This window comes from Struthio camelus, chromosome 17, assembly GCF_040807025.1.
Source record: "Struthio camelus isolate bStrCam1 chromosome 17, bStrCam1.hap1, whole genome shotgun sequence".
In the NCBI taxonomy this organism is placed as follows: Eukaryota; Metazoa; Chordata; class Aves; order Struthioniformes; family Struthionidae; genus Struthio; species Struthio camelus.
The window spans coordinates 4,981,988-5,008,457 of NC_090958.1; the positions used below are offsets into that span (position 1 = coordinate 4,981,988).

General features: G+C 41.4%; 2 protein-coding genes across 13 annotated transcripts in view; one reads left to right on the forward strand and one right to left on the reverse strand.

The window, feature by feature from the left end:
* Positions 1–24,268, reverse strand: part of MTMR3 (myotubularin related protein 3) — an 88,313-nt gene extending 64,045 nt beyond the window's left edge. For 8 of the 11 annotated variants that reach the window (XM_068911872.1, XM_068911862.1, XM_068911868.1 and 5 more), the window contains exon 1: positions 24,089–24,266. The gene's annotated coding sequence lies outside the window, so the exon portion shown is untranslated. Of the gene's footprint in view, positions 1–24,088 lie in introns of all 11 variants that reach the window. The other 3 variants (XM_068911873.1, XM_068911861.1, XM_068911874.1) reach the window with 1 other exon arrangement.
* Positions 24,269–24,761: 493 nt separating this feature from the next.
* Positions 24,762–26,470, forward strand: part of ASCC2 (activating signal cointegrator 1 complex subunit 2) — a 39,799-nt gene continuing 38,090 nt past the window's right edge. The window contains exon 1 of one of the 2 annotated variants that reach the window (XM_009670263.2): positions 24,762–25,023. The gene's annotated coding sequence lies outside the window, so the exon portion shown is untranslated. The remainder of the gene's footprint in view (positions 25,024–26,470) is intronic. The other variant, XM_009670262.2, reaches the window with a different exon arrangement.

The following is a 26,470-nucleotide window of genomic DNA, read 5'->3' on the forward strand; positions in this document are numbered from 1 at the left end:
ACACTTCCTCCTGCAGTTAAGCAGCTTCAATATTCTCCAAATACTAAGACTGTTATTTATTTTCATTTCTCTCCAGCCAGGAACGGCCAGTTACTTTCAGAAGCAGTAATTCACTAAATACTGCTTTCCATTTGCAAACTGACAGCTTAACTTTTAAATAAGGGCTAGAGATGGGGTTCCACAACTAAAATAAGAGGCAAGGAAAAAAACAAAATAGTCTTAAAGAGGGTCCTGCAAACATATGCAAAAAAGGGCATTGCGTCAGCTGGAGACGACTGCATATCACACTACAGCGAGGAACTCTGAACGACCAGTCAAGGTTGCATCTCGAGAGCCTAATCGAATACTAAGGATTTAAATTGCTTTTATACATGCCCTCCTTCTGTGGAGGGGACACGAAGCACAATCAATAAGTCGAGTCTTACATTTCTTCAGATAGCCTAAACAATTTAGAAGTGAATATTCATGTACTTCCATTTTTGTAACTGTTTTGAAGATCAGTTACACCCATTATGAGCGTCTAGTCTCAAATACAGTAGTCCTTGAATAGAGTTAGATCAATTTAATTTATTGTCCAACTACAAAATTTATTCCTCTAAAGGCACAAAAGCAGCTTTTTAGGTGGAGCAAATTGGATCTATTACGTAATTTAAGTCCAGCAGCCCTCCAGCTACTCTACTGTGGTAGTACGCTCTGGAAGCTGCTTGTTCCAGTTTTGTGCATTTCAAAGCAAAGAACAATTACGATTTCTTAAGAAGACTTCTTAGACAGCCAGGAGGTTGGGTTCAGTCACGACAACTCCCAATAGAGCTTGCCTCCACATAACTTTGATAACACCAAAAGTCCACAAGCTTTCAAGTACTTTCAATGTAAACTGGTAAGTTCAAGCCCAGGAAAGGATTTTTGGATTAACAATGCATTCATTCAAAAAAAAAAAACAACAAAAAAAAAACCCAGCATGAAGTGGCAGTTAAATATATTTAAGCACTTCGAGGCACCAAAGAAGATTTTTAAAATTAAATTTTGAAATTAAACACTGCAACAGAATGCAACTTAGCTTCCACTGAAACAAGATTTGATATACCCCCAACTAATATATACGAGTCTTAGATCAGCCTCTTCCACCCCCCTCCCCAAAATGTTTAAAGTTAAAAATCTACTGACCCAAATGTTTAATTTTCCTTAGCCGAGTATGAGCAGATACTTGAACAAAGGAATCAATCCTTTATGGTAGCTTTATAGCCCCTTTCAAATCAATGTGCTTCAATGGCTGTATCAACCAATAGCAATGAACTTCTCTAGGGAAAGTAAGTGAGGAAGAAGGTTTAAGTCAGGGTTTCTTGTCTGTCAGCTTAGATCAATCCACACTAAGTTCTGTCTAGCTGATTAGTTTTCACATGAAAAAGAGATATGATGCTAGTATAATTTTATACTACAAGTCCTTTTAAAAAAAAAAAGACAAATTACTAGTGCAGGATAATAACAGGTGCCTGTATATATACATTCCTACAACAGCTCAACACTAGAAGCACTGTCTACAGAGACCTCAGAGACCTTTGTTTCCAGCACTGAACCGTTCTTGGAATGCATCTGAACACAGACACTTATGTTCTGGTGAAAACTAACGGGAACACATTTTTCTCCAAAAGTTGACTTAGCGTGGATTGATCTAGGTAGTAGACAAGGAACTCTGACTTAAGTCTTCTTTCTCAATTTCCCTACTGAAACTCGTTCTTGCTGGCTGATATAGAGAACACTGAGAAAGAGAAATACTAACAATACATAAAGAACGCAAGTGGAATTAAGTCATTTTTAGGTGTTTTATCCTAATACCAAGAAAACATTCACCCTTTTCCAGTGCAACTCAAAACAAATCTAGTTAACTAAGAAAGGCTTAGTTGTAATTAAGAGGTAACCCATCAGTTCAAAGAAACAAAAAGCTTGGGCTCTTCAGCAACTTCCCTGAAGCACAACACATCCACATCTTATCCACACAGGTATCATAAAATTAACAGCAGCTCAATAGGGTAATTCTGTTATTGATGGATCAGGTAAGGTAGCTTTCATCAAAAAAAAAAAAAACTCTATTTTAATCCCAAATGTTAAACAAGACGCACATTAGTAAACAGGAAACTTAAGTTACCCACTTGTTACTTGTTTGGTACATGAAGTTGTATTTCGTATCAGCTAGCAAGAAAATAAAAACTGATTTAAAATCATCTTTACACTGAATTTGACATGTCCCCTTCAAGTTGTACTTTACAAATACAAGAACAAGTGCATATTAGTCCATGAGCTTGCTTAAAGTTGTGGAAATAATGTAAACTATGCATTTTTTCATACCAGAATTCTTACCTGTGACTTGTCTGACAAATAGATATTGAACTCAAAGTGCACAAAAGCAGCATGTCACAGTAAAAATTAAGTTTAACTAAACAAGTCTGTTTATATTATCTCTTTATTAGAGGAAATTTCAAATTCAAGGATAATTGATTTAGTAGCTAAAACAAGGCAGTTACTGTACTTACTGAACGCAAACTCAGATGTAAGTCTTAAAACCATGAGGATAAAGAACTCGAGTTACATGATTTGTTCAGATTCAAGAAAATCAGGGAAGTTTTGTCTAAAAGAGATACACAACATAAATGAGGAGCAGGAAGAAGTTTAGTACTTGGCTTTAAGATTCCTGATTTGTCGTTTTGCTCCTGATGAAATCAAACAGCAAAAGACCACGTCCTCCACTGACCACATCTAGTTTTACGATACTAGCAAGCAGGACAAAGTTGTTGACAACACATGGAACAACACTAAGAAACTCTGCAAGAGGAGTCTTAATTTCCCGAGCAAATCTTATGAGTGTCAACGTTGGTCAACAAAGAACAAACCAGGAAGGGACAGGAATTTCATTCCTCCCCTTAACTACAAAACTAAAAGCTGCTCGCAGGGAAGCTTGCCTTCAGGTCCAAAAGGACAGAATTTTACAGAAAGCTTTCCTTTGGGAAGGCTCAAGTTCAATACTGGAAGTTTTTATACTGTTAACAGCTACAGGAGCAAGAGTCAATATTCATTTACAAACAGCAAACATTACCTCCGCCCATTTAACCCCAAGGAGAAGAAGTACGAAAAAAATCAGGATAGACACATGCACATACACACAATCACAGAATAATTTGGGTTGAAAGGGACATTGGGAGATCATCTAGTCCAACCCCCTACTTGACACAGTTCCAATTAAATGAAGTTGCTCAGGGACTTGTCCAGCCACGCTTTGAATATCTCCAGAGATAGAGATTCTTTCTAGATGACTTGTCCCAGCATTAGGGTAGGAACCGTAGGAAAGCTTTAAGTTCGGAAAAAACCTCAAAGGCAAAGGAAGCCTTCAAACTGTGAGTAAAACTAGGAAGAACAAAAAGGGATGAGAACAACTTTCAAAACACTTAACGTCTACTAAATTATAAGCTTTTATTTCAAGAGGTTACCCAATTGGTGTAACACACAAAGATCTATCTGTGAGATCAAGTTCTGGAAGCAAATGCTCAGAATTGTGGTGAAAAAGTGAAAATATGTAATCTAGATAAACAAGAGCTCACTGCAGGAACAGCCACAGCAATCAGGCCTTGTACTACTGAAAGAGTTAACACACAATTTTGTACATCTACGTTCAAATGCCAGAAAATGACCGAGCTGCTTTGCCTGGATAAAAAGACTACATCCTTATGCAGGAAAGCTTTCCTGGCAAGATTAATTTAATCTGTCATACAAATTCATATAAAATATAACATAAGTAAACGTTTTAACAGAAGTACTGCATCTCTGTAATTAGCTTGGAAATGTAACATCTGTAAACTGGTTTCAGGTCCAGCTGACAGAACTGTTTCGAAAAAGTCTTCCCTCACAGTAGAGATTTCCAGAACAACCAATGAAACCCATGAAGCAGCACTTACTGCAAGAATTTCTATGCTCAGTCTAAAGAATTTAATACTTGACATTAATTGAAAATATTCATTTTTTCCAGTCACCATTACCACAGTGCTGAAAACAGAACTGAGAAAAATATATGAAACCATGGCCTGACTGTTTTGATATTTTACTTTTTTCCCCCGTACACAACAGCTCAAGAAGTCTAAGCCCTGGCACATAAATGTTCCTTGATAGGGCTGATACGCTCTGGTGATGGATTTTAGCATTAGGAGTTGTTATGGGTACTTACTTGCACAATAAAGTAAATAAGGGAGACAAGCTGACGGAAGAGTATATTAATGACACTGCAGCTATTTTCACCACTTACGTATGCAGTAGAATTCAATTTGTTGCAATTACGATTATTGCATATTGCCATTAAGATGCCAAATGGAGAATTCCACATTAGAAAATACAAGTACTATGATCACCTGTGAGGCTTAAGTTCAGCTTCTTCGGGCACGTGTATGATCCTCAGTTCTCTTCTCCATCCTTTCCTTCCCATAAACGCCCTCCTCACTCAGTGTGCTAGACTGAACTGTTCTCTGAGCACAACTATCTTTTCAGTATATACAGAACACCACGCTCACTATAAAGCCAGTCTTTTCCACATTGCTCATTTTATAGCACCTCTTCTGGTTAAGATCCACAGTGCTTACCACACTTTAAATACATTTTCCCATTGTCCCATATGGATAAGTGGTAGCACTGTATTTTTAGCAGGCTGAAGAGCTACGCATAGTGAAAACATAAGGCATCAGAATCACCTTCTAGTTTTGGTACCCAAAACAGATGTCTAAAGTCAGTTTTTCAAGTACTTCCAATTTTTATAGTACTCTGTATTTGTGGAATACAACTGCATTATCTGGGAGTCTCATTTGTAGACGCGAGCACTCAGACCTAGAGGTTGCATGTGCAACATCAAAGACAAAACTCTAGACATCCAAAAGTTTCCAGTAACTTATTCTGCACCACAAAGTGGGGCAGAGCTAGAATCTAGTTCTCCAGGATGAATCATCTGACTCACAGGACCACCACCCAATTTTTCTTCTCAGAGGAAGTTCCCATCTCACCCAGCGCTTCCACAAGTATAAGGTGATTTAAAATCTTGATTGGGCCTTTCAGAAGTTCTGTTTGTTTCAGATGCTTAAGACAGTTGCAGCCTTTCCTTGGAATGATCACAGTTGTTATCTATGTGGTTGAACTGCTGATGCCAGTGCACTCACAGCAACATTCAAAAGATCAGACATTTTGTTAGGCACTTGAATTACTCCAGTCAGCATCCCTCCCACAACCAACTTAATCTGATTATATTAGTTTATTGGCTCAATTGCACATTACAGAATAAAAGCTCTTCTGGAAGAAGATTAACCCCTTTTGGCAAGCCTTTGGCGTAGAACAGCACTCACATTTGGTGTTGCAGCTCGATCAACAGCCCCTGACACATTTATCAGGAATTCCAGGTCATCAAGGGCTCGTATTAGAGCCAAAATAAGTTGGATACCTAGTTCCCATTGCCTCCTTTAAAGTGTTATTTTTATGAACATAAAGTTGGTGAAAATCCCTTAGCAAAACAGGTAATCTTTCTCTCTTTTAAAGTTTTCTTGCAGGGTAAGGTAAGACTGTTCTCAAGCTCACAGAATGGTTTGCAAGGGGAGAAACAGGGCACTACACTAACATTTAAAAAATACTCAATTTTTACACATGCTCAAGTTACATTAGCGCTAAAATCAAACAAGCTTCAGCAGGCTCTTTCATCAAACCTTGTATACAAGTCAGGAGAAGCTCTCCTTCACCAAGACATTTTCCCCTCCATATGCTTTCATGGTTGCAAGTTCCCCAGTTTGGGTTCCCATGTCTACCCTGAAGCGCTTCAGTGCTGGGCTGAACATCATCTTCCTACACAGTTATTCAACCAGCTTTCACATACAGCCCCCAGAGTAAGGAAGGCCTTCATCTGACTTCGGGCATTAAAAGGTTATTTCTCCAACAATTATAAAGGCAGATTGTTTTCTTTAAAACAAAACTCTTCAATTAGTTTTTCAAGCCAGCAAGCATAAGATGCTGCATGTCACCTCAGCGTGGCATCAGTGCTACGCTTAAACTATTTCTAGTTGTCTGCCATACCTTTAACTCATTTATCTTATCAAAAGGATGTCAGAAGTCTTATGCAAGTTCACCTCTAACATACTTGTTACCCTCTTAAAAGCCACTGAATGAAGTGCAAGTTAATGAATAACACAGCAGGAATTATTTCATTATCCCCATGGTGAAAGAGAACCATCTAATTCTTGGATATGATGTCAGACTTGAGAATCAGCCAGTGAGACTTACTCATGCTTCCACTGCTCAATCAGCTGCTACGCTGGTGGCATGCCTAGCAAAAGGCTTGCAGATTGCACTGACAGCTCAAGTAAGGCCGCCAGAGCATGAAGACAGAGCTGCTCTGGTGGCACCTCTAGAAAGCACTAAGGCAGCAAAGGAGAGAGGAACTGAAGTTTACCATTTTGCTTCCAAAGGAGGGAGGACAGGAATGGAAGGTTTTTAGCAGCATCTCGGTGCAAGTTTAATGTATAGTTCTCACACCAATATGCAGATGAATGTAGCAAAAGCATGTCAGCTTTTCACAACTCTCTCCTCTCACCTCCACCTTTAAAGAGCCTCACTCCGCCCCACTCCAAACTACAACCTATTACTGCACTCCATCAGAAACTCGAGAAACTTTTAAAAGAGAAATTGAAGTGACATAAAGATCCTTTATCAGCGGTTGACAATTTTTTCAAGCATTCAAAGCTAGCTCACTTCCACTTACAGTTTTAAGTTGACTAATGCTTTTCATTATAGAGCCTGATTCCATTTGACTTTAAGTAGGTGTTCATTCCCCTATGAAAAACAACTGCATCTCCCACTACTACAGATAGCAAGGAGGGCAACTGCAAGAAAGACTTCCTCAATCTAGCAGAGCCCTCCTTCAAGCCCAAGACATATGCCTGTAATACAGAAACAAGTTTTGGATGGCCTGAAAGGTTTGTATGTTCAAAAGACTGTTTCAGTTTTTCCAGGAAGATCGGACAGTTTAAGACAATGTTTGAAGGGGTAATATTTTGTTAACTTCATGACTATAGAAATCCATCCGCACTGGTATCAGGATAGCTATACTAAACACTGTCCTTCAAATGGTTCAGCTCTTGGGATAGAAGTTCCCTCCTGCCCAAAACACTCCTCTGTTTTCTTTTAAATTAAAGAAGCAGTCAACAGCAAGCTCAGAGACAGAAAATTAAGGAAAGCAACACACATTTGAACAGTCCCTACAAATCCATTACAAAAGCTTGCAAGCATTATGTACCAGGAATTGCCCTCTGACAACTTGACTGTTCAGGAATAAAGTAGCACGGAAGTCAGCTGCAGAATATAAACAGAAGAGAAGTTGGAAAGCCTGGGAGACCAAGCTAGAAGACGGACTTCTCATGCAGAGGGAAACATGAGAAGTGTCTTACTACCCTGTCATACCCAATGAAAGAGTCCAAAGCAAACTCTGCAAGTAGTTCTCTCTACATGGACTGCAGAGACTAAGATGAGCTCTTTTCTGAAGGAATCAGACTTTCCCATGACCTGTGACTTACAGTCCTTTCTGAATAGCCATGCATTACTGAGTTTGTATAATGCTTCAGAAGCAGAAGATAACTGCACCATATTCTAAGTCATACTGGAAGAAACATTATCTTCAAGTCTAGCATGAGCTGTTCTGTCATTCTTGCAAGAGTGTGCATGTAAGATGCAAGAACTTGGTTCCTGAAGATGAATGCATCACAATTACTGTCAAGAATGCAATGCCAAAATATATTTAGAATGGTTCTGTTAATCCGTTAGTTAGCTTCCATAATGCTGTTAAAGTGACTGCTTTACAATAATGATTTTATACACAATAATGAACAATATTATGAACAATAATGATTTTATAAAGTCTATAGTAGCTTTATGTTCTTCAGTAATATTGCAAAAAAAAAAAAACCTCCATGCCTTTAAGATACAATATGAATTCCATAGTAGTATCTGTAAAATTGATAAAAAAAATAAGTAAATTAAGATATAGTATCAAAAATTGGCTTTGGGGCAAGCTTCTATTATACAAATTTCCAAACTGGTATGGAGCAGCATCAGCACCCAAATCCACCACAGAGCATCTCCCTAAGTGCCAAGAGCACCTCTGTGCAGGTACAATCTGAGCCAGGGAGCAAGCATCTCCACACAGGCAGTTACTATCAAGCAGAAAATAACTGTCTTGAGATGCTTAGCCGTATGGGCAGGACTGTCAGCTATGAGCTGATCAGCAGAGCACACAGCAGTGCTTCAGCCTCCAGAGCCAGAAATGAGTTCCTATAAACACAGCAACAGAGTGAGGTAAGAAACATACGGTTTTGAGGCAGAGCGTGATTTAAGTGGGTAATGGGATAGAACTGAGGTCCTGACTTGAGAGGCTGGAAGCTTAACAGTTCTGACTCAGCGATACAGCTTTAAGTTTAATCACATGCTTATATGCTCCACTGAGTCAGAGCTATCCTTACACAGGACCTCTCAAACCAAGTGGTCAAAGCTTTTTAAGAGCTCTTCAGTTGGGTCCTAAGAGGCCACATCTACACTATTTCTACAGCAGTGTCATTTGACCAAGTGGTCTTGCCAAGAAAACTGTGACATCTGCAGCCAAAAAAGATTAACCCCTACTAGATGCATCTTTAATGCCATGTCCACATCAGCTGTTAACAGCAGCTGCCCCACTCAAGACTATAAATAAGATTCATCTCACCTAAAGCTAGATGCTTCTATCTGACCCTAGTCTCCTTTTAAAAGGCCTACTCCATCAGTTAGTAAGCAATTCTTGCACGTATTGGACACCTGCTTCAGGAGAAAGACATGCTGGATTCCACTGACTGTCTCCAATTTGATGGGAAGACAGTGATATCTTAGAGTCTCCTTTGCACAGAGTCTCCTTAAATACATCTAGACAGAATGACTAGAAGGAGGCAATAATGTCATCCAGATTCTGGCTGTGGAACCACCAGTAATTAAAAAACTTTAAGTAGACGCTGCACGCTATACTTTGGTGTTCAAACTGAAGAACAAGCAGCTCAGACTTGCCTGTGTTAACATAAGAGAGCTGCTATTCTCAACAGTTCTAAGGTCACTACTATTCTTTTCACACAACAACCTCTTTTTGCTAGCACAACACAGCTGTCTAAATGAGAGTCCAAAATAAAGTAGTTCTCCTACCAAAGCCCTAATTTTCTCCAAGCTTAAAGATTAAATCAGGTATTTCACTACAGAAATTTCCACTATCAGGAAGTTGCAATAACGCTTCTTTGGTTGGTTTGTTCTCACAACACGATAACTCTATCATCAGTTTAATGCTTTGAGTTAACAATCACTATTGCTTAGCAAAGGTAAATGCAAACAGAGACCTGAAAAGCACAAAGTAAACAGTACAAAACTAAGCTCAATGCTTAAAGATAGCCTGAATACTTCACGGTTGCTGCAAGGGTTAGGAATATTCTCATGCAGCTCTAATATGTATCAGAAATTTAAAGTCCTGATGTTTTAGCACTTTAGAAAACAGTCACATGAAAAAGATTATGCAGTGAGGTAAAGGTTCAGACTTTCCACTATACCTAGACACTTTGGGTTTAGTAATGAAAAGGAAATAGAATAATAAGATACAAAAACTGAAAAACTAAAATATGGATAGAGTTATTTCCAGGATATACTCAAACCTGAATACTCTCTCAGCAACAAAGTATAAATAAGCACGAATGATTCTCTGAAGAGTCCACTAAAAGCCTAGAGATACTGTTCTTACAGGGTCTACGCTCATCAGAAAGTACCTTCAGCATGCTGTTGCTGTCTCATATGATTTTGAGGGGAATGAGATACAGCATCAGGGATTTGAGGCAAGACAGTAATGAGATTTCCAGTTCTGGCATAACCTTATGCAAGGGCTATCACAGTTGCGAGAAGTTTTTCTGCTGACTTTCATTGACAAGATTGAACCGTTCAAATAGATACCTCATTTTAAAGTGTCAGTGTGAGGTGTTCAACCCGTACAGTAGAAGTGACACAACCACAGTTTTCTTCTACTAAACAGTGAGCTTCAGTCAGCAAGGGTAGCATGCTAAGAAAATAAGCAACTCAGACAACTAGAAAGAGTAAATCAAAAGTGTCAGTCTTCACAAGAATAGCAAGGACAAAGTGCTTTTTGTTTCTCCCCTGAAGATCTTGACAAATCAAAAATAGATTAAATGTGCTCGCAGACTGGCTTCTACCTCACAGACTGATACATGATCTCATAGACGAGATCTGCCAGTACTCTGAAGCAATTGACACCAGTGCGAATACAGCAATACATACATCATACTTTCATTTTAAGAAGTTTGAGGCAAATCTGCATTACAGTAAACTAAAGGGTAATCATTTTGCTTACACTTAAAATGCAATAAAATATCAAAAATAAAAGATAAGGTACTAACTCCATAGATATTAAGCAACATGAATAAGCAAGTACATAATCTTGTTACAGCCAGTAGGACTATCTGCATGAGTAAGGTCACCCACCAGTGAAGGCTTTATTGCCTCCAGGAATAGGCTCTGAATTAGAGATTTGTTGTTGTACATTTATTATTTAACCTTGCTGCAAAGCTCACCAGCATTATTTGCAGCTCAGTAACCAAAACCAAGTTACTGAGTAACTTTTCAATATGAAGTCTCAGTGTGTTAGTTCTAAAAATTAAATTATATACACAGACATCTTAACATCTACAAATCTAATAACCCCCATACTATAACCCGCAAGGATTAAGCACGCTTTATCTGTAGAAAACATATGAACCGTCATCAACTAAGGTATCAAATCTTACCAAAATACCAAACAAAACCCAGCTATTCAACTGTTTCAGTTCACAGTGAATAAAACAGTTCTGTGAAAGGAAATCATCTGCTCCTACTTCCTGCATAAGTCTCTAGTAGAACTTGATTTAAGATTGGTAGTAATGGTTACCCTTTTCAACGTTTAGACCTTCCTATACCAAAAGTTCAGCCTAATATTCCAGTGCCATGAGGCAGCCAGTATTCTTAGATCAAAAGAGTGGCACGATCTGCAAAGCAGTCCTATTACTTAGTATCTATCCTAGACTAGGCCACACCAGCAGCACTCCACTTTGAGAAAACTGCTTTAAGCCAGCAAGATTTACTTCTGGAGAGAAACAGTTTTGGCTATAGAAGATGAACAACTGCAAAAGCATTCAATAGCCGTTTTACTTACAGCAACCTTAATATAGAAGCATCATATCAAAAAAATAATCTCCCTTAATCATATATCACAGATTGGTCATGCTGAATGTGGCACCTTAAGACTGCAAGATAAACTCAAAAGACGCAAGAGGCTGAACAACACAGACAAAGCAACTTCAGATGAAGCAGCAGGTATCTTCCTCAAATCTGTCTGCAAGGAAGGTTGTGTCACTTTTGTGACAAGGAGTTAAATCCTAGAAGGAAGAGAAAGAACCATGTTTGAACTGTGATAAATTTCAGAAGTCTTGACTCTCATCCCACCAGCTCAGTATCAGCACTATTTCCTTGTAAAGCTTTACACCACCCAAAAAAAGCTAAACCACCCCCAAATATCAAGGAACGCTATAATTCGAGCCTACTGGTTCATACACGAAAAAGCTGTTACTTCTCCCTTCAAAATCCAGCCAGGTTTGAAGGCAGGGCAAACCTAACAAGGCTAATTAAAGAACTTACTTCTTCAGATTGTAATCTCTGGACCCTTCCATCCAACCTATCTTCCTTCATCATCAAGCACTTCTTTTTTTTTTTTTTTTTTTAAGATCCTTTTACCAGTTTTATGTTATAGCATCCACCCAATCTATTTTGTTTACATGAGACACTAGTAAGAACTTTTCTCCATTCTTCCCCAAAAAGAAAGCTTGTAGCCGATTTCAGTTTTGCAACCCAAAATACATCACCTTCAAGACGACAGTGCTTCGGATGCTCTTCATCTCAGACAGAAGTTTTGAAAGAATTTGGAAGGATTTCACAGCTGTGAAATCACCTGCAGATCAACTCCTAAACCCTAATTTAGAAGTTCAACACTGTATTTTACTCAAGGTAAGAAATAAAACTGACATAAATGAAGAATGAAAAAACGTGTACTAGGAGAAACAGCTTTTGATTTGCTACCGATCATGTTTGCTTCCTTCTGTTAAAAAAGGATAACTACCTACCTGGTACGTTCGGAGTGACACACACCTTGGTATTTATAACTGAGATCTAGAGATGTAGATCACCTATGTAGGACATAGGTGAATGAGTAGGAGCTAGCTCTTTAGACAAATGCAAGTTTTAACAGGATACATTCCTATTCTGTACTTACGCAGTTTAATGGTTACAAAAAGCTCTAAGCTGGAGAAACAGACCAGCATCAGGCAAAAAAAGCTTTTTATAACATGGCAAAGATGCTCTGAATTCCATTTAGAGGCTGAGCTGTCACTCAGCATGATCTACAGATTTGTTAGCTTCACAAAAAGAGATCAGCAAGTTTCTCTTCCACATTCTCATATACAACAGAACACCCATGCTGTTTAACCAGAACTCTTAAGAGTTTAAGATGTTATTAAAGTGCAGTAACTGAAGTCATCAGCAGGATTTTTCAGTGGTTTCAGGAAAAATGTGTTTTTAGAAGTAAGCTAACAAGCAGGAGATTCCTCAACAAGTTTTAACCTATCCTTTATTTCAGCATATGCAATCTTTGTCAAATCAAGTCCTTCAATACTTAGCAAAAAGTCACCTACGGGAGAATAAAACCGCGTAATGTGACTCAGTTTCCCGCTGAAATAGGGCACTGATTGTGTTTTGCTTCACAAATATTATGCACTGATTTCAGTTTTAACAAGTATCTCCATTCCGCTGAACAAGCCATCTTTGAACCAGACCTAATATATTCTTAATCTTCTGCACTTTAGTTAGCTGCAAATAGTTAAGCAGGTCTTAAGAATACTAATCACACACAGGGACCCTTTTCTTTCTCCTAAGTTTCCCAGATTGAAAGACGAGGCTCAAAGTTTTTAGAAAATAGGAACTAGAACACTGGTTCAGGGGTTTACTGTCTGTCAATTCATGTAAGTTCCTAAGCTGACCTTCTGCAAGAAGTAAAAATACTTATCTGGTTATAACAACTGCACCACAAAGGTGTTTCACAGCAACATCTTCAGACTCCCCAAAATCTTACCAGTGTTAAAAACCACTGTGACTCACCTCTCCAGCTGAACAGACTTGAGTATTCTCTGCACCTGCAGAAACAGCCACTGCTCTCCAAAACCAGTCTGGAAATTCAAACTAGCTCTAGGAATTCTTTAATTATCTTGGCAAGAGTCAGTATAAGAATTGTGGACTTTAAGCACACAAATCAATTTTTAGAGTTTTTTTTTTTTTAAAGCATTAAACTTGTCTTTAAGCCATAAACTTAAATTTTAAACTAGATTCTCTCCAACCTACCTGCTTACCTCTACCTGTTAAAGGAAGTCTCCCCGCAAAAACCTACGTCCCTTTTCTTGCCCTTTTCATGATACAAGCCACCTTTAGTGAGGCTGACTTTTTTGACAAGGTGTGCTTTAACTACCTTATCCCTTTTTACCTTTGAGCAGTGAAGTCAACTTACCTCAATAACTTCAGCAAGCATTGACCAGATAATCACTACATCCATCTGAATGGTTCTTAGAAGATACCATAACAGTGAGGTATGCTTATAGGAACCTTCCTCAAAAAGAGATTTAATATTTCATGTATTAATGCTTGAACCAGTTGCTCTCTGAACAGCTCTCTCAAAAGTACCTCAGGAAAAGGGAGCATTGCCTAGGAAGTGCTTTAAAGATCTCAGTTGTGATTACTGCATGTAAACATCACTGGATACATGGTCTGGTAGCAGGCTGTTGTACAGACTGTAGGGAGAGACAATTTAGAAAGCTGGACAGTAACTCAGAATTCTAACGTTTAGAAAAATAAACTACAGGGTACAATAGCATGCAACTCTTCAGTGAGCTGTGAAACTGTTTCCTCCTCAACCAGAACAAATGGAGTCTTCTTTTGCAAGAGGAAGAGTTGTCATACCTTAGCACTGAATGAGAGCACAGCAGTCGAAGGAGTGATGCAATACCACCATTAATTTTAATAGGAGTGCTGCCTGGGCGTGACCTTCAGAAAGGACGGCGGCGCCTAAGCTTGTACCTTAGACAAATAGCTTATTAAAAACTAGTCTTAGAGCAAGAATTAGCTCTTAGTGTCCCTGATATACCAATATTAAGTTTGTTAAATCAAGCAAAATCCTTTTCTTAAGGGCCACAACTCCACAGGCCAAGTAATCTGCATGAAGCCACCCACCAGTTCAGGCAACAGCCAATGCAGTGGCAGCTAATGAACTTAACCAACCTCTGCAGGTGAGAATCATATCAAGCAGGTTTCAAGATGAGCTTCCTACTCCAAGTTGAATTATTACCAACAGCTGGTTTGGTGTTGCTCTTCTCCTTCACGTATTGCTAAAGAATTCCCATCGTTAGTCCCTTCTATTGTTAGATCACCATTAGCCTTTCAAGAGTTCCTAGGAAGAAGTGCCTATATGATAAAATAAAAATATTGCAGAGGACTTATAATGGCCTAGTAATTGAAAGCTAGACAGCTCTTAACCCAACCTACCAATCAAGACTTTAGAGAAGCAAGAGATAATTTGTCTGTAGTAATGAGCTAAGTACAGCATCACTACGATGAGAGCTCCTCAGTTATTTCACACTTCTTTCAATGCGAATGAAACAGCTTGGGGAGAAGCAGGCTTCAGCTGCGGGTAGAATCAGTTACTAAAACTACTCCAAGTGATCTGGCGCTTAATGTACCAAATCCTACCAAAGCAGCACCAATACTCAAGATGAGTATCTTCCAAATCATTGGAGCTTATTAGCCTCAGTTCATGAATGCATTGCAGCATTTTAGGGTATCTGCTATTCAATATTCCATAAACTGAATGTTTTAGAAAACCCCAATGACATTCTTATCTTGCATAGTCCTCTCAGTTGAGATCAGTGTTTAGCAGTTACCCTCATCAAGTGTCAGCATTCATGCTATCATTTAAAATGAAAATTCCAGTTTTAGACACATGGAAAATATTTTGGTTCTAGCTACTAAAATCTTCAGAACGAAAGTCAGGAAAAAGCAATGTGGCAGCACCTAGTGCTGTGTTGTTACTGTCATGCAGTTATACAAGAAACTACTTTTTTTTTGAGCGTATTTGCTATGAATATTTAGAATTCTTTTAATTTAAGAAGGAGCATAATTATGCAGTTGGATATCTACTGAGGCCCCATATGGGCACAGATTCTGAAAGAAGGACCTACAATTAGCCACACCACTGTAGTTTTCCTACAAGGAGTTCCCACACAAATATCCTAACACATTGTTTGAGCATTTGTAAATATACTGAAGGTATGGGTGTACCATAGCTATATCAAAGACCTAGTCTTTTTTGTCATCAAGCTTTACAGCAGAAATCTGATTTAATCATGGTCAGAAGCCTAACTGATCAGAGGCTTCCCCTTGGTTTTGCCAAAACATACACCATACAACAAAATATTAAAATCTGAGACATGGATCTGCCATACTGAAGACTCCCACATTGCTTCTCCTCGCACTCTTGATTCACTCATCGGTTAGGTAAAGAGATGTTCTGCAACAGTGAAGTACACTAACCAAACACCTCCAAACCATGTGATATTCATGCTCGAGTTCGAAGGGATTAACTAGATTCCAGTCCAAAGTTTAAAAAAAAAAGAAAGAAAGAAAGAAAGAAAGAAAAGCACATAAGTAAGCTATTGTATTCTACACTAGAAAACAACTGTGCCTTGACCATAATCCATTAGCCAAACCTACAAGGAAAGGCTAGCAGGCCACAAAATATTCACCTTGTTCCCATCTTCCCCCCTTTTCCTCAGAGTTTGGATTTTTCCAAAGTGGGAAAAAGGCACATTCCTTTGGGAGTTACTCAAAGGAAGGTTCACTGAACATAGACAATGATGATAATTTAATGATAATGGCTATCCAACCAGAATATAATGCCCTGTTCACAGCAAATTCCTGCTATCAGCAGTATGAGCAGCACTGAGAGAAAGTTAAGAATCTGAATTTATCAGGTTACTCGAGACTTATGACTAGCATATCCACAAACCACCAATTAAAGAACTGGAACTCTTAATATTAACGACAAGCATTTGTTTGATAAGAATTTGTCATTCATTTGATTAAAAGGTTATCAACTCTTAAGAAAAAGGTGCACAGTGCTTAAATGGAAACAAAAAAGACTTAAGGCAGAGATAATAAATCACATTAAGTAGGCTTGATTTGCTTTCAACTTCTACCTGTTGAAGGTAAATAGTCAAAATAAGCTCAGCCACTTTAGTCAAGTTTCTTGGGCCAGAAGTTTAACAATGCCTATATTACACTAACATATTTGTTCTCAGAAACTGAGAAACGGCATTGGCTTGATTAGAGAAGTCTGTCAGACCCTAAAAAGATTCAGGATTACTATGAGACAAGCTTACAGGTAGCATGCAACAGTGCGTTACAACTGCTGATAACTATTAATAACAGCAAATAAAACTCAAGTAGAGTTTTCTACTTGAGAAAACTCAAGTAGAATAATAAAGGCAAAGCTACCAGCTCACAAGACTCAAAGAGGGCTTCTACTCTATTCAAACTACAGCAAGCTTTGACTGCAGAATGGATAGAACAACGTTCTCAAATTAACTTGCAAGTAAAGTTGCCTTTGGAAGACAGCAGGTGAGCTTTATCTCATAGCTTCTCATTTTGGATCATCTGTTCTTTGCCAGAAGGTAGATAAATATTTTAAGCCTGAACTTAAAAGAGTCAGCTCTGACAAAAGCAGTTTTGAAAGTTAGAGAAGACACTATGAAGGTTGGAGGCAAGTAAACAAAACAGTTTTCAGTTGCAACAAATCCAGAATTAGGTTTCTGAAAAGATCTTCAAGTAAACACCTTATCAAGGATGCAACAGTCAAACAGTATAATTAGGAATGAAAGAACTTCACAGCATTTCATTTTATCTCAGGTTTAAGTTTCAGTGATAGCAATTATAAGCTTACAGATAGCAATGCAATAAACAAAGCTTTCACAGGTACACATTTAGGCCAATTACTATGACCAAAGATGAAATCAGACAGCCCTAAGCAACTAGCTCACTCCCTTTCATGATCTGCTTGCAGAGAAAACAAGAGCAGTCAGACTGCCAGTCCCCTACACTAACTACCAGGTAAGAAATCCCAGGGAAATGTTCTCCACCGATTCCAAACCCAATCGCAACCACTTCCACGTGGAACCTGGGACTTAATAAACCCATTCTGAAAACATGTAGTGATAGTGTAACAGTGGTTTTTATGACAGAGAACAACTAGTAGCCTGGATCATTCTAACAGCTGCACACCAAAACCAATGCTTCACTACACAAGCACTGAGGTAGCTGCAGAGTGTTATCTTACCCACATAATATCTACTTTAAGATGTTAAAGGTAATAAGACGGTGCAGCCATAAGCAGTTTGTTCCACACAGTTTTGCTAGGTGCAAATAAGTTGTTCCTAAGCTCTCTAGGTGCTCAGTCTTTTCGTTACCCTATCTTCGATTCAATCTTCAGTTTTACTCACTACCCCTAATACTTCCAGCTATATTTTCTAAAGATTGAATGATTGAAATCATTAAAATCCTAATACTCTTCCTCCTTTCCTATACGAGGCTAAACGCTACATGATGTTAAGATTGCCAAAAAAAAAAGTTCAATTCTGTTAAGAGTCCTCCTCTTCCCAGTTGATACAGTAGTCGAAGACTTCTCTTACAGACATAGGAAAGGAGGATCTGTTTTTACTTCTTCCAGAAGCTGTTCTTTCAGGTTAACACTACAGAATTAATGCTTTGAATACAGTCCTAGTATCTGTCTAACTTTCAAAGTTAGAGAAATGAAAGAGGCCCAGAAAAGGGCAACAGAAAACAGTTCTAACAGTGTTTCTATAAATAATGCCTATACCAGTGCATAAAAGTCAGGATTAGAGAGAAAAACTGTAAGACTTAATTATGGCAAGGCAGCAGTTTTCCTCTACAAATTCAGCTTGCAGTGCATTACTTCCCCTTCTACTGACCATATTCTACAAATTGAACCTAGCAGAGTACTAGAGAAATCAAAACTATTTAAAGAAACTAGACTTGTATATACAAGAGGTCTGTCTCATCTTACAGACAGGCACCCTAGAGAACTCCAATTCAAGCTATTTTATTTTCAAAAAAAAAAAAAAATACCAACAAACTCAGTTAAAGCATAATGTATAGCTCTTCACTAGTTTTCCTAGAGGAAAACCTTTCCACATGGAGAAAGAAAGATAACAGGCAAGACATTCTTCTGTAGAAGTCTTATTCACATGGACAGTGTAATCACAGCATGGGAGAATCAGATATAGACAGTAAATTACTTTGACAGTGTTGTTTCCTTGAACAGTAGGAAGCTTTTGAGATTAAAGTGAAAAAAATCTCTTTTCCGATTCTTTTTCAGGTAATGGCTAAACAAAGTAGGATCTGATAGGCCAGATCTTGCCAATCTACTAGGGACAGCAGCAGCAAAGAATAACTTAGTTCTGAAATTAAACTGTGATTCAAGACGACTAGCTCACAAGCTACCTGAAATTCCCCGAGTATGTTCAACCTGGAGTTTACTAGGCACCTGCAGCTGCAGATCTGTGCAGCTGCAGAACTGCCCCAGCTCAAGAAACTTAGCACCTAAATCCTGCTTCAATGCCAGAGGAACTAACGGGTATGCTGATCAGCCCAAGTCTTCTCGGGGAACCTAATCCAGCAGGCAGAAAAGCATATTTAACTTGATACTTCCTATAGCCAAGTTAAAAAGGCAATCACAGCGTCTTATTTTAAAGCTCGGCCAGGAGAAGACACAAAAGACAGTGCTATAACAGCTTTGAGAATATGCTTGCAGAAAGCTCTCCTCACACCAGAGGTTACAAGTCATTTTCCTCAGCAGACCCCAATCACCACACTACAGGCAATTCTGTGGAGAAACAATATCCAGCCCTGCAGAGGCCATCACTCTGTGGAGAACGCAGGTTAAGATCAGGATACACAACTGGAGGAAGAAAGATTGAATTAAAAAAATCAAATTTCAAGGATCAGAACCAAAACGTGCTATCTTTCCTACACAGGTATTAACCATCTTCTGGAGCTTCAAAGATCCACCTGGTAGCTTGCCTTGACTCGGCCTTCCTATCCCAAGAGCTTAAATCAGCTGAACATACCCTTCTTTATAATGTTTTCTACAACAGAGCTTCCCAGTCAAGATGGCGGTCTGTTCTGATTGCCCTTCCAAACGTCCAGCTCCTCATAAGGAGCCTAAGACTAACACCAAAATTCTAATTACATTCTAGATTCAAGCTTCAAGCTAACTCCATGGGTAACAGGATAATTTTCCAAGCAAAGCTGAGGATTTGCAGCTAGTGTTCTAATGCCTCTTAAGATACAGAACAGCTAAAACCCTGAAGTTGACCACTACCGTGCTACTCATGCACTGGAGAACAATTTAATGGAGAGCTGAAGTCACACAAGTCAATGAAAGCATCAGCTAGATCAGCCTCTAACAGCCAAAAACAATCAACAGCACACATAACCTTTTAACTTTGGTAATGTCCATTGCAACGAACAGTGGAAACTAGTGAGATGTGGTGAACAAGGCAAAAGACGACCTCTTAGGTTTTTCACCTACTAGCATTTCTTCAGGGCTCAGTTTCTTTGACTCCTTGCCCACTTTCAATTGCACTGCAAGATTATACTTTAAGGGAATTTTGTAATTTAATTTTTTTTATTTTTCACTTGTTTAAAAAAGGTTTTTAATGCTACTTAAGATCTAGCAGCATGTGTTACTGAAGACACTATTTAAGCTATCAATTTATTATAAGCTTTGTCAGTAGCTAATATTCCTGCTTGCCTCCGAGCCATCCTATCATTGCTGCTTTGCAGCTCTTATCTTCCTTCCTTCCTATCTGAAAGGGAAAACAATGGGCTAATTTCTACAAGGAAAAAAAAAAATTCAGGTTCCACTAAAAACACGCACAAAATATTTACTTCTTCCAGAGGTGATAATACCTTCGTACAGCAGCTTTTACAAGTGTAGATATAATACTGCTTAACAAAGTCCACTTAGTTTCAAGTCTTTGGAAATCCAACTTTCCCAAGGATGGGCAAGTAGAAGCTATGAAAGCAAAATCCATGAAGGCAGTCTTGTTTAAATTTTTTTTTCTTACCAGAATTTGGAAGGCTTCCTTAACTACATGATAGCTATTACAATATAATATAGTTGTCTCACTCATGCATGCATATACACAACTTAGGAAAATTTTCAAATTGGATCATACCGAGCTTACTTTCTTGCTACTCTTGACAGCATTAACACCCACGTGGAAGTCCAATGCCTTGGAAATATTCAGTTCCCTCCCTCGTAAGGCCTACAGAGCACACTTCCAGTTAACAGTAACAGTTAACAGCTTGACTTGCTATCAGATTTACACGTTAAGCCAACTGCTGCCTTCTAAACTTTAGATTATGGGTCTCGGTAAGAGGTATTTCAGAAGATGAACCAAAACTAGCTATTAGCAACTACAGTTTTGTAAGCTAAGCCTTTAGCTTTAAGAAAAACTCTGTTTTTAAACCAATTAAAGAAGTAAAGAATGAACATCAATGACTCCAGAAATAGCTTATCCATTTCAACGAACACTCCAGAAACACTTCTGCTTTGGTCTTCTTCCCTAGCTCACTTTACGTAGTGCAGATCTGCAGTTCCAGCACTTCTAAGTGCATATTGCTATTTACTGAACGTGAGCAGAGCATCTCTAGTTCATACATCACCAAGACAATGCAGGTGCACTTCATTAACAGGCTAAAGGCAAAAGGTACCACTGATTTCAATAAGATAACGCTGCACTTCCCTGCCACTTCAGGTTGCTCTTTCATCTCCGACTCTGATCGGCAGAGACTGACTTACAACCTCCCTTATGGGATAAAACATTATCTCCCCTATGGCCCATTGGTGCTCATCTCCTTTACATCACTACCAGAAACTATTAAACAGATCAGGGAAAAAACAGGTCTACGCTATTCATGCTCTAGGTTACAATCCGAGTCCTATGACACCAAGTACACTCAAGTACACTACTAACTACACTGTTAGTAGTTCTCCACTAGCCCAAAGCAAGGGGACAAAGTCTCGGCTGTTTCTCTGTTCTCAACTGGGTTCTGAACAACCACAGTTGACACCGAGTGGTGTTGTAGTTTGTGACCTTTGCCCATCCCACAAGCAGCAGACATGCAATAGGCTGGTACACATGCAAGTCAGTACAAGGATGTGAAGCAATCCTTCACAGTTCAAGGGTTAATGTATCTGGGATGCAAGTAAAGTCATAACGCTTTAGGAGCTGAGGTCCTCAGTTCTTCACTGGGCACAGCAAGCCTTTCTAAGAAGTCAGCAATTCAAGTTCCTGAACTAGCGCTAACCTCACTTTCAGATCTTTCATGCAAGCTACTCAACCACCCTGTAATTTTGAAGCTTCACAAAGATAAAGAAATCGCTATCTTTTAACCATCCAGTTAATTACAAGCAGCATGATTTAATTGCCAGGCATATTCCAGTTTTCCTGAGAGCACTGAGAAGATCACACCACGCATCTAGAAGAGGGATGGAACTGCAACTCAGAAAGCTCATTTCTCAGAGAGGTAAAACCCATATGGGATCTGAAAAGTAAGTTCTTTATACCACCAGCTACTCAAGCATGAGACACACGTGCAGAACAGTTGCACACTGTGGCAAAAAACAGGCTTAGAGAATGTAGTACTTAGAAGCTTATTTTCAAATAAGCATTTATATAAGCTATCTTTCTTCGATTCAGTCAATTAAAGCAGCTAGGAAATAAGTGCAAATTCAAATACCTGGAATTTTAACTCTATTTTAAAATATCAGATAAGCATTATTATACTACTTGGAGACACATGCTCTGGAAAGTAGGTTAATTAGCAAAGCACTGCATAGCCATATTCCTCCTAGTCTTCAAAGGCTGAAAACATACTTCTTTCCATCATCCCATGTAAGGCATAGGTCAAATGAGATCCGAGATAAAATACTGTATCCCCTGCCTTCAGAAGCTTGGGCACATTCCATTTCTATCTCCTGTAGCTGCGGACAGCCATTTTCATGAAAATGGATTTTTATCAAACGAACCTCTTCCACCTACTAAGTATCATTTGTGGGTTGCATAGCATATTATTTCCTAAACAGGCTAACGACAAGATTTTAAGAGTTGCTGGTGCAGACAGCTAGGAGTGATGGATATTAACAGTATCCTTAGATAGTTATTTATACCAACACTGCCAGCGAGAGAACTAAACTTGAATCCCAATATATCAATCCTATAATTTTTAAGTTTAGAGAGGAAGTATGACAAGACCACCTTTTAGAACCATTGCTAAAACAAACAAACAAAATATCCCTGTACTGTTCTACATCACTTTTTCTGCACGTTTGCTCCTCCCTAAACTCCGAAGTGAGAACACAGACACACTTCTCACTGAGAGCTGTAAGTGTTGAAACTTTGTGCAGATAAGTAGAGGTGGGGCCTGGGATTCTTAAATGTTGCAGTATTTCCTGTGTTATGAAAGAAAGCAAACACTTTTTCCATCTTCCAAAAACGGTGTGCTCAGTAGTAGTTGAAGTAATGCAGAGATCAGGTACCAGTCTCCTCCTCGAAGTTATCTAGGAGCAGTCCTTCATAAAACTCCCCCCTTCATCTCCACCAAGAAGATGGTTTTCAAATGCTAGAGCATATGCATCAGTAATAGATCAGAGGCACTTCAGTCCTTTATCTAAAGCTCAGAACACGACACGTACTGCAAGAAGCCGGCCGTATTTCCTTCAGTCACAAAACCATCCTTTCCCAATGGCCCTACTTAGGCATTCAAATACTCCTTTATTTTCACCACCATAAGGCCAAGCTGTACCTCTACACTCAGCACTACCTGACATAATTCGTTAAACAAGCTCTTTGCTTCTAAAGGAAAGCCTTACTACACGTGGTTACAGAGGCTCATCACACAAGAAAAACTGGTGAACTGCAAGGACAGGGGAAGAGTGCATGTCAGATGTGCAGTCAGCAAAAGAGTTACAAGCTCATACCCAGCTTTCTCCCCTGTGAGGAAAGGGTATGTGAAAGGTAAGAAATCAGCTCCCAGTACAAAGAGAACTGAAGGAACACGAGGTCTTATTTTTAGGGAAAACACTCCAAACCAAAAAAGAACAGAAGAAGGACAGCTGCGATACAAAAACTTAAACACCATGGGGGGGGAGGGGGCGGGGGCAAAATACTACTCAGCAGAGAAGGGCAACATCTGCTCATGTTAGATCAAAAGAACAGGACTGTTGAGAGGGACGCAGGGAAGAGGTACCAGCAAAGCTCCACGCTCAGCAAGTAAAACCCGTAACGCTTCCCACCCCGCGGAAAGGAGGCGCGAGCTTTGGCCCCGCACAAGGGCAGCTGAGCGCAACCGGCAGCCTGTCAGAAGGGGCCGCGGAAGCCACGCGCGGCGCCGCGGCTGCCAGCGGACGGGGAGACCTCTCCGCTCCGCCACGCCGCGGCCGGGGCCCGGCCGGGCCGCCCCGCGGGCAGCGCGGGGATCCCGCCGGCGCCCGGGCAGGCCCGCGGGCCCCGGTACGCGGAGCCGCCGCGGGGGAGGCCCGGCACCCCGCGACGGGCCCGAGAGACGCGCCGCCGCCCGGGCCGCCTCCACCCCCGGCCCCGCGAGCGGCCTGGCGGCGGCGGGACACACCGCGAGGCAGCGGAGCGGGCGGAGGGCGCCGGCGGCCGAGGGGGCGTGCCCGGCCGCGCGCCGCGGCCCCGCCGCTGACAGCCCGCTCGCCGCCGCCAGGCCGCGGCCCGCCGCCCCCCGCCGCACACGGCCCGGCCGGGCCCGGGCGCCCCCGCCACCTCCTTACCGCAGGGCAGGGCATGGCGCGGAGCCCCCACACCCCCTCCCGGGGCGCGGCCTCCTGCCTCGGCCGGGGTCGCTCGTTTCCTCGCTGCTGCCGCCACCGCCGCCACCTCCTTTCACGACCACAACAACATGGCGGCCGCACAGGACGCGGGCACGGCAGGGCCGGGCGCGCGCCCGCGGCCTCCTGCCCCTCCCCCGGCCGAGGGGCGGGGCCGAGGGGCGGGGCCGAGGGGCGGGGCCGAGGGGCGGGGCCGGGTGCAGCTGGCGGCCTCGGGGCGCCGCTTCTGTGAGGGGAGGCCGCGGGTCGCGCCGCGCTCCTCCCCTCCCCTCCCCTCCCCTCCCCTCCCCTCCCCTCCCCTCCCCTCCCCTCCCTCCCTCCCTCCCTCCCTCCCTCCCTCCTCTGAGGGGCAAAGCGGTGGTCGGGGCAAGCGAGCGCGGCCTCGTCTCCCCCGGGCCCGTCTGCCCGCTCCGGGGGCAGGCAGCGCGCGCTCCTTCCTCAGAGCCCTGCTGGGCAAGATGGCGCCCCCCGCCCGCCTGCCCCTTGCTCGCGCCGGGCCCGCTCCGCCCTCCCCTCGGCCCGGAGCCGGGGCGCCGAGGCCTGGCCTTCCCCCTGCCACCGCTCCCGGGAGAGGGGTCGCTGCCGGCTTTGCCGGCGCGTGGGGCCAGCTGGGGAGGGACGTGGGGGCGGCTGGGAGCGGGGGGGCGCGGGCCCCGCGCTGGGGGCTGCAGCCGGGGACCCTCCTTACGACGCCTCCAGGAGAGCGGTCGGAGCCCCCCGAGCAGCAGCAGCCCGCCTGGCTAAACCGCTCGTGCACGCAGGCCCGTCCCGCCTCCCTTGCCCTTGGGACCTCCAGCTCGGCTGTAAGGACGCGTGTGGCCCCTTGCCATCCTCGGACGTGCTGTCCCAGCCCCCCGGGGCAGCTCCTGCAGCATGAGGTAATGGCGAGCGGGCAGCCAAGAAGAGACCTGAGGAGAGGGCCAAAAAATACATGGAAATTGAGAGAAAAGTGATAACGCAAAAGGGATGTGAGCGCTAAGCAACAGAAAGGCACAAGAAAACTCGAGAGGCAAATGGCAGCTGTAGCAGGATACAGGAAGTATTGTAATTTCCAAAATGAAGCTTTAAGCCTTGCAGCATGGAGTTCATTTGCAGGCGCAACATCGCATCTGAGATTTTTACAAATCTGATAGATCATTAATGCTTTATTTTATACATATCTTTAATTGACGAGGTAGTATGTAGGTCAAGTTGTACTTTTGGGAGAGATTTCCACCTGCTCCTTATGTTTGCTTTGATTGGAAATGAAATGCTTGCTTGCAAGTAACTATAAAATGTAAAATTATCCACAGGACTCTCCCTCTGAATCCAAGGCTGGTTATTGTTAACAGATGGGACTTCAGTCTGTCATTAAGTCATGTTTGCGCTAGAAGTAGAATTAACGTTCAGAGAGAACAATACCAAATGCAGGATCCCAGTGTCTTTAAATTCAGATAGAAGGCACTCAGTGAGTTGTTTTCCAGTTTAGCTCCCTTGATCAGGGACAGTAAACATAGGAAAGGAAGTTAATTTGTCCCTCTAAAGGGATTTTTCCAACAACAAAGCATCATCAAAATGCAAATAGGATCTGAAAGTCAGTAGGTACCTTTAGAGGAACTTTGGAACAAATGCAGGTAACTGAAGGAAAAACAGTATTCCTGGCCTGTTTATCCCCCAAAGCAATGAAAAAATGTTCAGACAGTATAGCTGTATCTGGAAAGGACATGTGTTGACAGCATCAGGAAGCAGAAAATGAATCTCGAAAACTCTGTATTAAACGGGTGCCTTTTTCAGTATGCCTGGAAGGAGATCAAATATGATGTGCTGCAGGAGAGTGAATGCTGGAGACCTAGGGCTTTTGTACAGCATAACCTGCTGGTAGCACCTTCTGTTTTACAAAGGGAACTAGCTGAGGTGCCTCCACTGACCACCACTGTGACAACAAGGACAGAGGGAAAGCTGTACTCTTCCAGCTGCTTATGTCAGTGACATGAATGGTCCTTTGGTGTAGTCTTTACCAATATTATGTATGGCCCCATGTTAAATAACTGTTTTGCCTTTATCTTCAGTAGAAATGATGATCAGGGCAAAGCATGATAGCTAGTGAGAATTACTGAATGGAAATGGAAATGACTGTACCCAGAGGGAGAGCAAGACCCATGGGAACCTGACGCACTCAGTGCAGGGAACAGGGCGTTCCCAAGCCCGTGGTTCTGACAGACCTGGATCGTGTCCGCACCCATCCGGACCAAGGGTTCTTAATTTGTCGAGTTGGAGGTGGTAATGAATTACTGAGGAGCTGCTCAAGCACTATCTGTTTTTAAGCAGAAGGAAGGAAAGCAGTCC